The sequence below is a fragment of the Hippopotamus amphibius genome, chromosome 2 (genome assembly GCF_030028045.1).
Source record: "Hippopotamus amphibius kiboko isolate mHipAmp2 chromosome 2, mHipAmp2.hap2, whole genome shotgun sequence".
Classification (NCBI taxonomy): Eukaryota; Metazoa; Chordata; class Mammalia; order Artiodactyla; family Hippopotamidae; genus Hippopotamus; species Hippopotamus amphibius.
In genome coordinates, this window is record NC_080187.1 from 107,928,480 (window position 1) to 107,941,601 (window position 13,122).

Here is a 13,122-nt window from a genome sequence, read left to right on the forward strand (position 1 = left end):
TAGTGTCCACTACGTACAAAAGGTGAGTCAGAGGAATGTAGTAAAGAAATGCTGATCCAGGAAACTTGGGTCTTGGGCCCTGGCTTTGATGGTGATGGTGCTGCTGATGGAAGCGATGATGGTGGGGACCACAAGGTTGATGGTATCGAGTTTTAGTCACCTGCTGAGTACCAGGCACTCTGCTAAGGGCTTTACATGGATGTTCTCTCGTGTAATTATCTCAGCAGTCCTTTAAGTGCTATTATCATGGCATTTTCTAGATGATAAAACTGAAGCTCAAAGAGGGGAGGGACTTATTCAAGGTCATGGCCAGAATAACAAGGTGCTGAGGATTCACGCTGAGGCCTGACCCCAGAGACTATCCTGTCCTCTTCATCATAAAACCTCACCTGCCGAGTCCCTTATGATCAGTGGTCTCATCTTGTTTCCTAGAAAAATGGAGGCGTTGGAACAAGTGACCTCAGAGGTTCCCTCTGGCTTTAAGTTGTCTGCATCCTTTGGTCCGTTAATGGGAGACCGTGAGACTGGAGTCCTATTTTTCCCAAGGCTTTATCTTGGCTCTGTTTTGCTCTGGACTACACTCTTGAGAAATTTGGGGAGTCTGTCTGTAACCCTAAGATGGTGGCGGTCATGCAGATGCCCTGCAGACCAACCACGGTGCAGAGAATGGAGAACTGCTGTGACAGGGACACCCTTGCCTCCTGGTCCATGTCCCTAAACAGGCTGACCCAGGAAAGCAAAGGGAAGCAGAAAGGACAGGCCCCTGGAGGCCGCCCTGCAGTTCACCCTTTCCCCGGACCTGCAGGGATCTCGAACTTTAATCAGACACCACTCTCTCACCCCCAAGGGTGGTCTCCCCTGAGTCGTCTGGGGAGGAATCTGCTGGTCACAGGGAAACAATGTGACCCAGGGTGGTCCTCTGGGCCGAGGGCTTTCGCAGAGTTGGAGGTGGGGTTGCTGGCTTCTGACATTGAGCTGCTCCCCCGACCCCGCTTTGCCAGGGAGGCCAAGGGCAGAGACACCCACAGGGCTTCCAGGCTAGTTTTCCTCTGGGATCCCCTCTATCTGCAGCAAAGGCTACTCAGACCAAGGAAGCAGCTGCCCATCTGCCACATTTGGAAATTGCCAAATTTCCCTGTTTATGTTGTGTTTGTTTTGGAAAATCCAGGAGATGTGCACAGAAATACAGAGGGCTCCTAAAGGGTGTTATGAGGATTGAAAAATAACTACAGTGAAAGTCAAACTGGAGCAAGCTTTTATTTTTGGGTTCCCTGCCAGGCCTGAACAAACAAGACAGGCAGAAAACAAGCAAGGTTAGAGGTCCCGTCAACGACCTCATTCAAACTCTTCCTGTGCAGCAAAAACAGGGGATCTGATGCAGCCAAAGTTCTGTTTGACCTGAAGCTGCTCACAGACCTCAGATCACATACCGCTCACCTACCAGGAACTGAAGATAACCGCACTTTTCATGACAAGGGGAGTGGAATTTTGAGCAAAGGAGAGACTTCACAGGACTGCCTGAGGACAGGACAAGAACCGTCATTGTTACGGCCTTCACCAAAATCTCAAGTGTAACTGAACTAAATTAAATTTCTGTCCTTGGGGCTTCCCTGGTGGTGCAGTGGTTAAGAATCCACCTGCCAATGCAGGGGACATGGGTTTGATCCCTGATCCAGGAAGATCCCACATGCCTCAGAGCAACGAAGCCCATGCGCCACAACTACTGAGCCTGTGCTCTGGAGCCCGCGAGCCACAACTATTGAGCCCACGAGCCACAACTACTGAAGTCCGTGTGCCTAGAGCATGTGCTCCACAACAAGAGAAGCCACCGCAATGAGGAGCCTGCGCACCACAACGAAGAGTAGCCCCTGCTCACCGCAACTAGAGAAAGCCCGCGCACAGCAATGAAGACCCAACACAGCCAATACATAAAATAAAAATGAATTTAAAAAAATTTCTGTCCTATACTCTGTGCTACTTGTGATGGTTGATGCCTCCACGGAGAAGCTCGTCCTCCAGAATAGGACAGCCTAGCGACGTAACCAGGCTTCAAGGGGATAAACGCCACCATTGCGGCAATAAATACAACCCATCCACATTTACTGAGTGTTGGTCGTGTGCCAGGGCTGGGCTAGGGCTGGGGCGAAGCAGCAAGACAGACACAGCCTGCTGTCCGAGAACCTCTAGTCTCATGGGGAGGCTACCCTCAGAGAGTAAGACATGAGGGAACTCAGGGAGGAAGCCCTCGGTCCAGGGGGCACAGAGGGCGACCTAAGCCAGTCTGTGCCTCCCGGACGGTAGGGCATGGGGTGTTTGCTGGAGGAGCTGGTCAGGAAGCTGGAGAAGCACAGCTGGGAAGGTTGGGAGTCCAGGGGCAGCGCCCACGTCGCTGAGAACGGGGAGTGAGGTGGTCAAGATGTTCTCGGTTGTTTAAAGGAACTCCAACTATAGGCAATACATGACTTGTTTCCTCATTTGGTGCTCAACAGGGATGGTAACTAACTATCCACTGGAGCTTCTGGTCAGCGTGGGGAGGGCTGGGTAGTGAACGAAGAGGACTGTAGCCAAACGCAAATAAACCAAGCATCCCTGCTGACCCGGGCGACCTGTGAGATCTTTCCAAATACTGAACACTCTTCACAAACTCCTACTGCTGATTTTCCTATACCCTTGTTGGGAAATGCTGCCCTAGTAGGTTAGGGTCTGGAGCATCATGGAGACTTGAGAAACAGAACTCCTGGGTCAGGCGTGTTCATGGAGCAGAAACTGCCTTTGTCCACAAGACGTCACGCATGTGGTCTTCCAGCCAAACGAAGCGTTTATAACAGACATCATCTTGATGCCGCACACGCTCTTCCTCCATGTGAAGGAAGAATCCTTCTGCAGGACAAACCTGGCCTCAATATTGAGCCAGAGGTCAGAGAGCTAAGGGTGCCTCCTTCATGGAGAAGCAAGAACAGGAGCTGGGAAAGCGGAACCAGCCTGGGTCAGATAGAGGAGACGGATTTGCTCGAGAGACACTGCGTACGGAACTCAAGGAGGAGCTGGAACCAGTGACAACGGCCAGGCTGATGAAGTGACCTACGTGTAATTCACACCCACTAATCCCCCTGCAGAGAAAAGTCAGGCGGGCACAACGCACACTGACTGCTGTCCAGACACCCCTCGGGTCAGCCAAGCATGCGAGCCTGCGGGGACAAATGCACTCCCTGTGGGCCGGCGCTCGGTGACATGTGCTGCCTCCACGGCGTCCTGATCTCGGGGCCCGGCTGTGGGGTGCTCTGGCAAACAGAAGAATAAAGTCAGCTGTTGATTAAATGTGTTCTCTCCACTCCTCCTCCACTACACAATGCTCCTGTCTGCCCCCCAGGATTTGTCCAATACAAGCTCCCTAGGATCACTGGACCTCAGCAAAGAGGCACCCGTACTCCAGGTTTTTACAGGGTGTATCGCTCAGCCCCACCCCTCAAGACAGTTACTCTTATCAAAGAGATCACACACCCAGCACAACAGCAAGGAAGGAATCTCTTCCAGAACTGGACTTCCTTACTAGCTCAGAAGCCAGCAACCTCTATAAAAGACATGAAGGCAAATGAGAATAGTTTTCGGAAGTGTCACAGTTCTCTTGAAAATGTCTTCCATTTTTGGCATCTCAGAAATAAGACAGGGGCACCAGTTGGCAGAGAGCGCATACAACCCAGAGTCTGATTTGTACAGACACGAGCCGACAGATCCTGAAGCCAGGGGGAAGCAGTTAAAACTTGGGATGAAGTTAATCAAGCCCACATGACACTGAACATTCTTCTCTATTAAATAAAGGTCACTTCCTCCAAGATACTATTTCGAGCAAATAAGATTTCTGCAATTGTGCAAGACTGAAGCTAATTAAACAGCACAGCAAAATGGAAACCAGATGTCACAGAGCGTTTTAAAAGATTTTAATGACACCCCGCCTGTTTTCTTAAATCACGTGTAGTTGTTATCACTGTCCACCCGGAAGTTCCTGAGTGGTTGGGCACGGAGGATTTGCATCTGTTTCAAGTCACTGGTGGTAGAAAAGCCATTCAAAGGGAAGCGGGCCTGGGGGTGTCTTACCGCGTCTTTTTCTACCCAACCTGGCCAGCTCTTTTGGCTTCAACTCTTGAACTCTTTGCAATTAACGTTTTCTGTCTTCCAAAAGAAATTTCCACCCCACCATTCATTCTGACTTTAGCTTTTTCTTTTTTATGGTCCTGTCCGATTGTCTCGTGCTCAAGTATCCCAAATGCATCTGCTAGGTTGACTAAGAAACTTAATATCTGTCTTTTCAGCTTAGAAAAAAAAATCACAGCACAGTGACATTTTCTGGAGACGAAAGTCATAGTGAACAAACAGAGATGTCCATGATTAGACTTGTAATGTCTTTTTTCAAAATGGTCAAGTCGTCCAGAAACAATCAAAATCTCACATTAGACCGAGGGATGAAGCGGGTTTCCTTTCTTCGGAAGCGCATTCACAGAAGGAAAGCACAGATGTGTAGAGGGAGCACAGGGAGCAGGGAGCACAGGGTCTCGTCACCATTTTTCTTCTTCCCCAGTTTGTCTCTCCGAACATCTTTGAGGACGTTTCCCGGTGTTTGAGACCCTCCGGTGATTGTGGTCATGTGTGTCCCGCGTGGCCTACAACACTCACAAATGCTTGATATACAGAGCACACAACCACCCACTGAGAAGGGCCTGGACCATCTTCTCAAATCCTCCTGACGTGGCACTTAACTAAGAGGAAGCGAGGGATGCTGCTTATGCAACATCCCTGGGCAAGTACAAGTCAGGAGCTGTTTTCAATGGAAAAACAATGCCTGCTAGTCAGGGCAGAGAGGATGCAGGCAAACGCTGCAGGAGAACGAAGAGAGGGGTTCCCGTTACAGCATCGAGGACCCAGCCCCGAGACAAGCGCCCTACGGGGGACGGGACATGCGTCCCCGGCGTCGGGTCGGTGGCTCTGGTTGATGCTGTCACGTGGGCGCAGGGCAGTGCACGGTCCCTGGGGTAGCTGTCACCAAAACGGGCCATGCTCCCTGCCTGCACTTTAGGCCTGAAAGCCATCCTCTCATCTTCTAAGAAAGCTTTATAATTGAAACTGTTTGTCGAATAAGTATTTTACTTATTCATTTTGCCATTTGCAACCTGTGACAGTCTTAGTATTATATATGAGAGCAAAGAAGCAGAACAATGGAAACACAAGTGCCTGATTTGCCGTCAGCTGGGGTTGGTCAGTGTGAACTCGGGGGCGGGGGATGGGGCAGTTAACAAGGATTAACGTGGGGAGAGGATGGGGAACCCATGGGGAGAGGCGGGGGAACCGACTGGATGAACTGAGACGTGCAGGCCTGTGGCGGGTGGGGCAGAGGGTGGGGCGGTGGGAATGGCGTGGTGGGTTGAGGGGGGGAGACACCGATTCAAGAAACAAAGCTAAAATTACCGATGGCTGAGGGCTGTCTCCCGTATGTGTCCCCTGCCGACCCGAGATGCCCCACCCCACCCCACGGTCAAGTCGCTGTCCTCAGTGTGTGTCTTCTGAGAGTGGGATCTTAGTTACGGTAAACGACTCGTGCAGCATCACTGATTCCAAATCCTGACTCCTAACCAGTTTCAAGCTCCCCTTTCTCCAGTCAGTTTCTGGCCACAAAATCAATGAAAATTACAGAATGAAATGCCCTTGGAAATTGAGAACAAGGACAAAGGCAATGTGGTTTAGAAATGAGACGGAGGGGGCTCAGATCCCTCCTGGGCTTGGCGTCCACAGACGCTGCTCCGGGGAGCAGGTTCGCAGCTGGAGACGCAGACAGCCTGAACCCCTGTCCCGCGACCCAGAAAGTCACACCGGCCTTGGTCATTGAAGCGAGACACTAAACTCCCAATGGCCGGATTGTTCTTTAGAAGGAGCAAGGGCTGAAAGATTCTTTCTGCCCCTTGGTCCTTGTGGGCTTCAGAATTCATGGGGCTGCCAGGGACTCGGGGAGCAAAGAGTACCCACCGCCTCCAAGAGGGCTCTTAGTGAGTCAAGGGGCACACGGAGGAATACAGTGAGGCTGTCCACCTTCGTGGAAAGAACCAGAACCTCACCAACCTCACCAGGGACTGCAGAGCAGACGTCAGGGAAAACAAAACAGCAAGCTTTCATTCTACCACTGAGCACCTTGTCAGTAAAGGAATATCTCCTAGAAAAAAACTGTGTCATCTGCCATTTGTGTGACAGTTAACCAGCTGTACGTAGAGAGAATCTTTTCCAAACCGCTTGTGACCAACAGAGCCAACAATTTCCTCCTAATGGGCCTGAATGTCCTAAGTGTGCTTTCTTTAGTTTCTCACCCCACCGATGTCTTCTTCATCCTGCACTCAAAAATATCAATGCTCACATATAATTTTTTTTTTTTTAAAAACAGCTTCCTTTCCAACCCCGGTTTGGCAGGATGACTCCCACAAAGAAGGACTGTGAGAAGAAGGACCGGTCCTCCGTCAATGAGGTGGGACTACAGATACACCATCAACATTCACACACACATCCATGGAGTGGGTTTCAAGAAGCATCCCCCTCGGGCACTCAAAGAAATCCAGAAATTTGCCATGTAGGAGATGGGGACTCCAGAAGTGCACATGGACACCAGGCTCAACAAAGCTGTCTGGGCCAAAGGAATAAGGAATGTCCCGTACCGTATCCATGTGCAGCTGTTCAGAAAACATAGCGGAGGTGAAGATTCACCAAACAAGCTCTATACGTTGGTTACCTATGTACCTGCCACCACTTCTGAAAATCTACAGTTAATGTAGATGAGAACAAACTGCTGACTGTCCAATAAAGTTACAGATTTGCAAAAAAAAAAAAAAAAAAAAAAAAAAAAAAAAAAAAAAAAAAAAAAGGAGGCTCCAAATATGTTTGACATCAACCATGACTGAGTTCTCTACGTTGTGAGCAATTTGTTAATCCCACGACCTTGAGGACCAATGCTGAGCACACCCTGCGTCTGCTCCAGTCATTCCGAGGTCAGATGAGATCCCGGTGTTTGAAGAAAGGAACGGAGATGGGCACCCTCCTTTGCGTAGAGCCTCAGGCAGCAAACAGAGCAAACGCGGCACCGCTGGCCTGCTTCCTTGTGCTTCCTGGGAAAGAACGCAGCCTCAGGAGAACCTGCGCGTGCAAACCCTCTTCCTCCATCAGACGATGCCTTGCCCATGGCACAGCTCCCATCACTAACACCCCCTGCACCCTCCATGGCTGCCTGTAACTGAATGCTTTTCTGTCTCTTCACACGACTGGCAGCACATTTTGGACCCTGGGGTCACCAGTCACTGGAGGCAGGGACTTGAGGGCCCCTTCGGGAACATTTTTAAACCTGCTGGGGCAGACTGGGATGCACTTGTGTGAGCTCCCTAATGGCCATCCTACTCCACCCACGTTGAATTCTGTTTTCTCAGATAACAGAAGGACGGTCTCTGATGGCCGGGCCTCTGAGCTGTGACTGGTCTCAGGAGTCAGGTGACCCCATGCCCTGCTGCCAGGTCCTCGCTTCCCCACCCTTCCTGGGAATGAAAAATGGACCCAAGACACAGCTGTGGTCAATGACACTTAAGGGAAAGTCCGCTGGAAAGGAATGTCTCCAGAATAAAACAGCCTCACAAGACATACAGCCTCTGCCCATCCCTCCTGCTCTGGAGGCTGGTGTGCGGACTGGGTATCTGGGGCTGCAGTCACCTCACAAACATGGGGACGCCAGATACGTGCTCACATCCCCAAGCTCCCGAAACAGGCCTGGCCGCCAACACACGGATATCCTGTGTGTGTGTGTGTGTGTGTGTGTGTGTGTGTGTGTGAGAGAGCGTGTATGTGTGTGTGTGTGTGAGTGTGTGTGTGATGTCTGCCTCAGTACACCTATATAGCAAAATTAAGGCATATTCATTATTAAGGCAAAGATTTTATACTCACAAAACAATGCCATTTTTTGAGAAAGAAGAAACGAATGCACAATGAGGCTGTGAGCTGAGCCCACTAACATGTGCTCAGAGGCGGAGGCCTACCTGGAGCTCACTCTACCCACACCACTGGACGGCTTCTGGGTCTTTCTCTGCATCTCTCTTCGGTAAGGTTTGGGTTAACCCGTGGAAATTGGTCAAATGTCCAGCTATTCGTAGGAGTCACTCCACTTTTCACATGCTGGTAATAAAAGCAATTTGTAAACGTGGGAGGCGGAGGAACAGGGAAAGAGAAACTCAGAGGAATGATGCAGCACGTCCCCACTTTTCTGGAAGAGACACTTCTGGCCCCCATCAGGGACACAGACCCAGAGCTAAAACCTATGGCTCCAGCCACAAAGGAAAGGGGGGTCCTCACCATGGGACTGTGGGCTGTGTATACAGTGAGGCAACCTACTAGATGCATCCAAACGCCAGCATCCGAGGGAAGGGAAGGGATGGAAAAATATTCACATTTAGGGAAAGGAGCTTCAGAGTATGAATGGGTTCCCCCACCCCAGAATGGCACAGGGGACTGTCCGCAAGAGAGAGAAATCAGCTACCCACTAGATGGAGCGGCTGGAAGGGGCCCGGGGCCTGGAGCAGAGGCTGGTCTGGCAACTGAGAAGGACGAGGCTGTCTCAACCTGTCTTTTGAGCTCAGTGGGACGCTGACTGCATCGAGCAGGACATCATTAGCGGTAAACAGCCCTAAATGTTATGCTGTCTGAGCCCCTCAAAGGCTAACAGGCTCCATCTTTGATGTTCATGCTGTTGACTGCCCTCCAAGAAGAGAGTCAGTGATACGTCAAGAGGCAGAGGTTTTAGAACCTTTCCAACGTCACGACCCGCAGCGACGAGGCTCCTCACACCCGCCTCCTCCTCTCCTTCTTTCCTCTTCTTTTTAATTTTGGTGCTTAGAGGACTAGCGTGTGTTTTCTGGAAAGTTCCCTTTGAAAGAATATTGCATTCCTTGAGGCTGTTTTTTAAAAACCACTGCAGTAGCTTATCTATGATAAAGGCTGATGAAAGCTGAAGACAGATATGAAATAATATGAGAAAGTGGCTGCCCAGAGTGGAGAAAAGCTCAGACCAGAAACACGTTCCAGCAAGGAAAAAGGAGACTGGCAACTGGACAGTCTCGGGCTGCACCGTCCCCTGGCCTTGCCCCCACCTCAAATTTTCTAAGCTGGAAACAAGGTGGAACACGTAGATTGTGGCCGAGACACCCCGCGCAGGCTGTCTGCCTGGGGCTGTCAAGCTACTGAGCAGCTTTGTGTAGCAGGGGCCCATGTGGTTCCCTCCACCCGCTCGACACAGATAACGTTCTCAGCTTGAAAAGAAACCAGGACTTCCCTGGTGGCACAGTGGTTAAGAATATACCTGCCGAATGAGTGCATTGTCCCTCTTTTTTTGCACACAGCCCCTTAAGCGCAGTCGAAAATGGGAGTTTGTTTTGTGTACGGAGCCGAGAAGATTCTTATTAAAAGCTGACAGAAGCCTTTGGAATGAGGTGTTTATTTTGACTGCCAAGCAGCTGCAGAGACACACCCTCCTTCTTTGAAAATCTTCAGCTTCGAGGGTCTGGGTTTAGAAGAGCGAGTGCAGACGAGCCCCCAAGGAAAACACTAAACAGGATAGAGGAAAAGGTTTTTCTCCCTGACACCACTGACCTGTTCTACCACTGACCCATTCATATTTAGATTGAATACATGGAAAACAGTTTATGGGAGAAGAATCAAGATGGCGGAGTAGGAGGACGTGCACTCACTCCCTCTTGCAAGAGCACCGGAATTACAACTAACTGCTGAACAACCATCAACAGAAAGACACTGGAACTCACCAAAAAAAAAAAACCACCCCACATCCAGAGACAAAGGAGAAGCCACAATGAGACGGTAGGAGGGGCGCAATCACGTTAAAATCAAATCCTATAAATGCTGGGTGGGTGACTCACGAGCTGGAGAACAGTTATACTGCAGAAGTTCTGAGGGTTCTGAGCCCCACATCTGGCTTCCTAATCTGGGGGTCCAGCAACGGGAGGAGGACTCCCCAGAGAATCAGACTTTGAAAGCCAGCGGGATTTGATTGAAGGACCTCCACAGGACTGGGGGAAACAGAGACTCCACTCTTGGAGGGCACACAAAAAACACTCACCAGGACCCAGGGGGAAGGAACAGTGACCCCATAGGAGACTGAACCAGACCTACCTGCTGGTATTGGAGGGTTGCCTGCAGAGGTGAGGGGCAGCTGTGGCTCACCGAGGAGACAGGGGCACTGGCAGCAGGGGTTCTGAGAAGTGCTCATTGGCATGAGCCCTCCCAGAGTCCACCATTAGCTCCACCAAAGAGCCTGTAAGTTTCAGTGCTGGGTCGCCTCAGGCCAAAAGTACCAGGGTGGGAACACAGTCCCACCCATTGGCAGACAAGCAGATTAAAGTGTCACTGAGCTCCACCCACCAAATCGGATTAAAGTTTTACTGAGCTCCACCCACCCAGCCCAACCCACCATCAGTCCCTCCCATCAGGAAGCACCCACGAGCCTCCTAGACAGCTTCCTCCACAAGAGGGCAGACAGCAGAATCAAGCAGTATCAGCAGTATTTCAACTTGTGGAACTGAAAATCACAGCCACAGAAAGACAGAGAAAATGAAAAGGCAAAAGACTTTGTACCAGATGAAGGGACAACATAAAACACCAGAAAAACAACTAAATGAAGAGGAAATAGGCACCCTTACAGAAAAAGAATTCAGAATAATGATGGTGAAGATGATCCAGGACTTTGAAAAAAGACTGGATGCAAAGATCGAAAAGTTTACCAAAGACCTAGAAGAATTAAAGAGCAAACAAACAGAGATATGCAACACAATAACTGAAATGAAAAATACACTAGAAGGAACCAATAACAGACTAACTGAGGCAGAAGGACAAATAAGTGACCTGGAAGACAGAATGGTGATCATCACTGATGAAGAAAAGAATAAAGAAAATAGAATGAAAAGAACTGAAGACAGCCTAAGACACCTCTGGGACAATGTTAAACGTGCCAACATTCACATTACAGGGGTCCCAGAAGGAGAAGAGAGAGAGAAAGGACCCAAGAAAATATTGGAAGAGATTCTAGTTGAAAACTTCCCTAACATGGGAAAGGAAATAGCTACCCAAGTCCAGGAAGTGCAGAGAGTCCCAGGCAGGATAAACCCAAGGAGAAACATGCCAAGACATACAGTAGTCAAATCGACAAAAATTAAAGACAGAGAAAAGTTATTAAAAGCAACAAGGGAAAAATGACAAATAACATACAGGGGAACTCCCATAAGGTTAACAGCTGATTTCTCAGCAGAAACTCTGCAAGTCAGAAAGGAGTGGAACGATATATTTAGAGTGATGACAGGGAAGAACCTACAACCTAGAATACTCTACCCAGCAAGGATCTCATTCAGATTCAATGGAGAAATCAAAAGCTTTACAGACAAGCAACAGCTAAGAGAATTCAGCACCATCAAACCAACCCTACAACAAATGCTAAAGGAACTTCTCTAAGCAGGAAACATAAGAAAAGGACCTACAGAAACAAAAACAAAACAATTAAGAAAATGGTAATAGGAACATACATATCAATAATTACCTTGAAGGTAAATGGACTAAAGGCACCAACCAAAAGACAAAGACTGGCTGAATGGATACAAAAACAAGACCCATATATATGCTGTCTCCAAGAGACCCACTTCAGACCTAGGGACACATACAGATGGAAAGTGAGGGGATGGAAAAAGATATTCCATGCAAATGGAAATTGAAAGCTGGAGTAGTGATACTCATATCAGATAAAATAGACTTTAAAATAAAAAATGTTACAAGAGACAAGAAAGGACACTACATAAAGATCAAGGGATCAGTCCAAGAGGAAGAGATAACAATTATAAATATATATGCACCCAATATAGGAGCACCTCAATACATAAGGCAAATGCTAACAACTATGAAAGAGGAAATCAACAGGAACACAATCATAGTGGGGGACTTTAACACCCCACTTACACCAATGGACAGATCATCCAGACAGAAAATTAATAAGGAAATACAAGCTTTAAATGAGACAATAAATCAGCTGGATTTAATAGATATCTATAGGACATTACATCCAAAAACAGCAGATTACACATTCTTCTCAAGTGCACATGGAACATTCTCCAGGATAGATCACATTTTGGGTCATAAATCAAGCCTTGGTAAATTCAAGAAACTTGAAATCATATCAAGCATCTTTTCTGACCACAACGCTATGAGACTAGAAATCAATTACAGGAAAAAAACTGTAAAAAACACAAACACATGGAGGCTAAACAATATGCTACTAAATAACCAACAGATCACTGAAGAAATCAAAGAGGAAATCAAGAAATACCTAGAGACAAATGACAATGAAAACACAACGATCCAAAACCTATGGGATGTAGCAAAGGCAGTTCTAAGAGGGAAGCTTATAGTGATACAATCCTACCTCAAGAAACAAGAAAAATTCCAAATAAACAATCTCACCTTACACCTCAAGAAACCAGAGAAAGAAGGGCAAACAAAACTCAAAGTGAGTAGATAGAGAGAAATCATAAAGTTCAGAGCAGAAATAAATGAAATAGAGACAAAGAAAACAATAGCAAAAATCAATAAAACTAAAAGCTGGTTCTTTGAGAAGATAAATAAAATTGATAAACCTCTAGCAAGACATCAAGAAAAAGAGGGAGAGGACTCAAATCAATAAAATTAGAAATGAAACAGGAGAAGTTACAAGAGACACTGCAGAAATAAAAAGCACTATAAGAGATTACTACAAGCAACTATATGTCAATAAAATGGACAACCTGGATGCAATGGACAGATTCTTAGAAAGGTATAACCTTCCAAGACTGAATCAGGAAGACATAGAAAATATGAACAGACCAATCACAAGTCATGAAATTGAAACTGTGATTAAAAATCTCCAAACAAACAAAAGTCCAGGACCAGATGGATTCACAGGTGAATTTTAACAAACATGTAGAGAAGAGCTAACATCCATCCTTCTCAAACTCTTCCAAAACATTGCAGAGGAAGGAACACTCCCAAACTCATTTTATGAAGCCACCATCACCCTGA

General features: G+C 47.8%; 1 protein-coding gene and 1 pseudogene across 1 annotated transcript in view; one reads left to right on the plus strand and one right to left on the minus strand.

Annotated features, from left to right (window-relative positions):
- Positions 1-13,122, minus strand: part of PALLD (palladin, cytoskeletal associated protein) — a 254,461-nt gene that overhangs the window by 146,921 nt on the left and 94,418 nt on the right. The gene's annotated exons all lie outside the window — the stretch shown is intronic.
- LOC130846640 (60S ribosomal protein L31-like) lies at positions 6,452-6,809 on the plus strand (annotated as a pseudogene).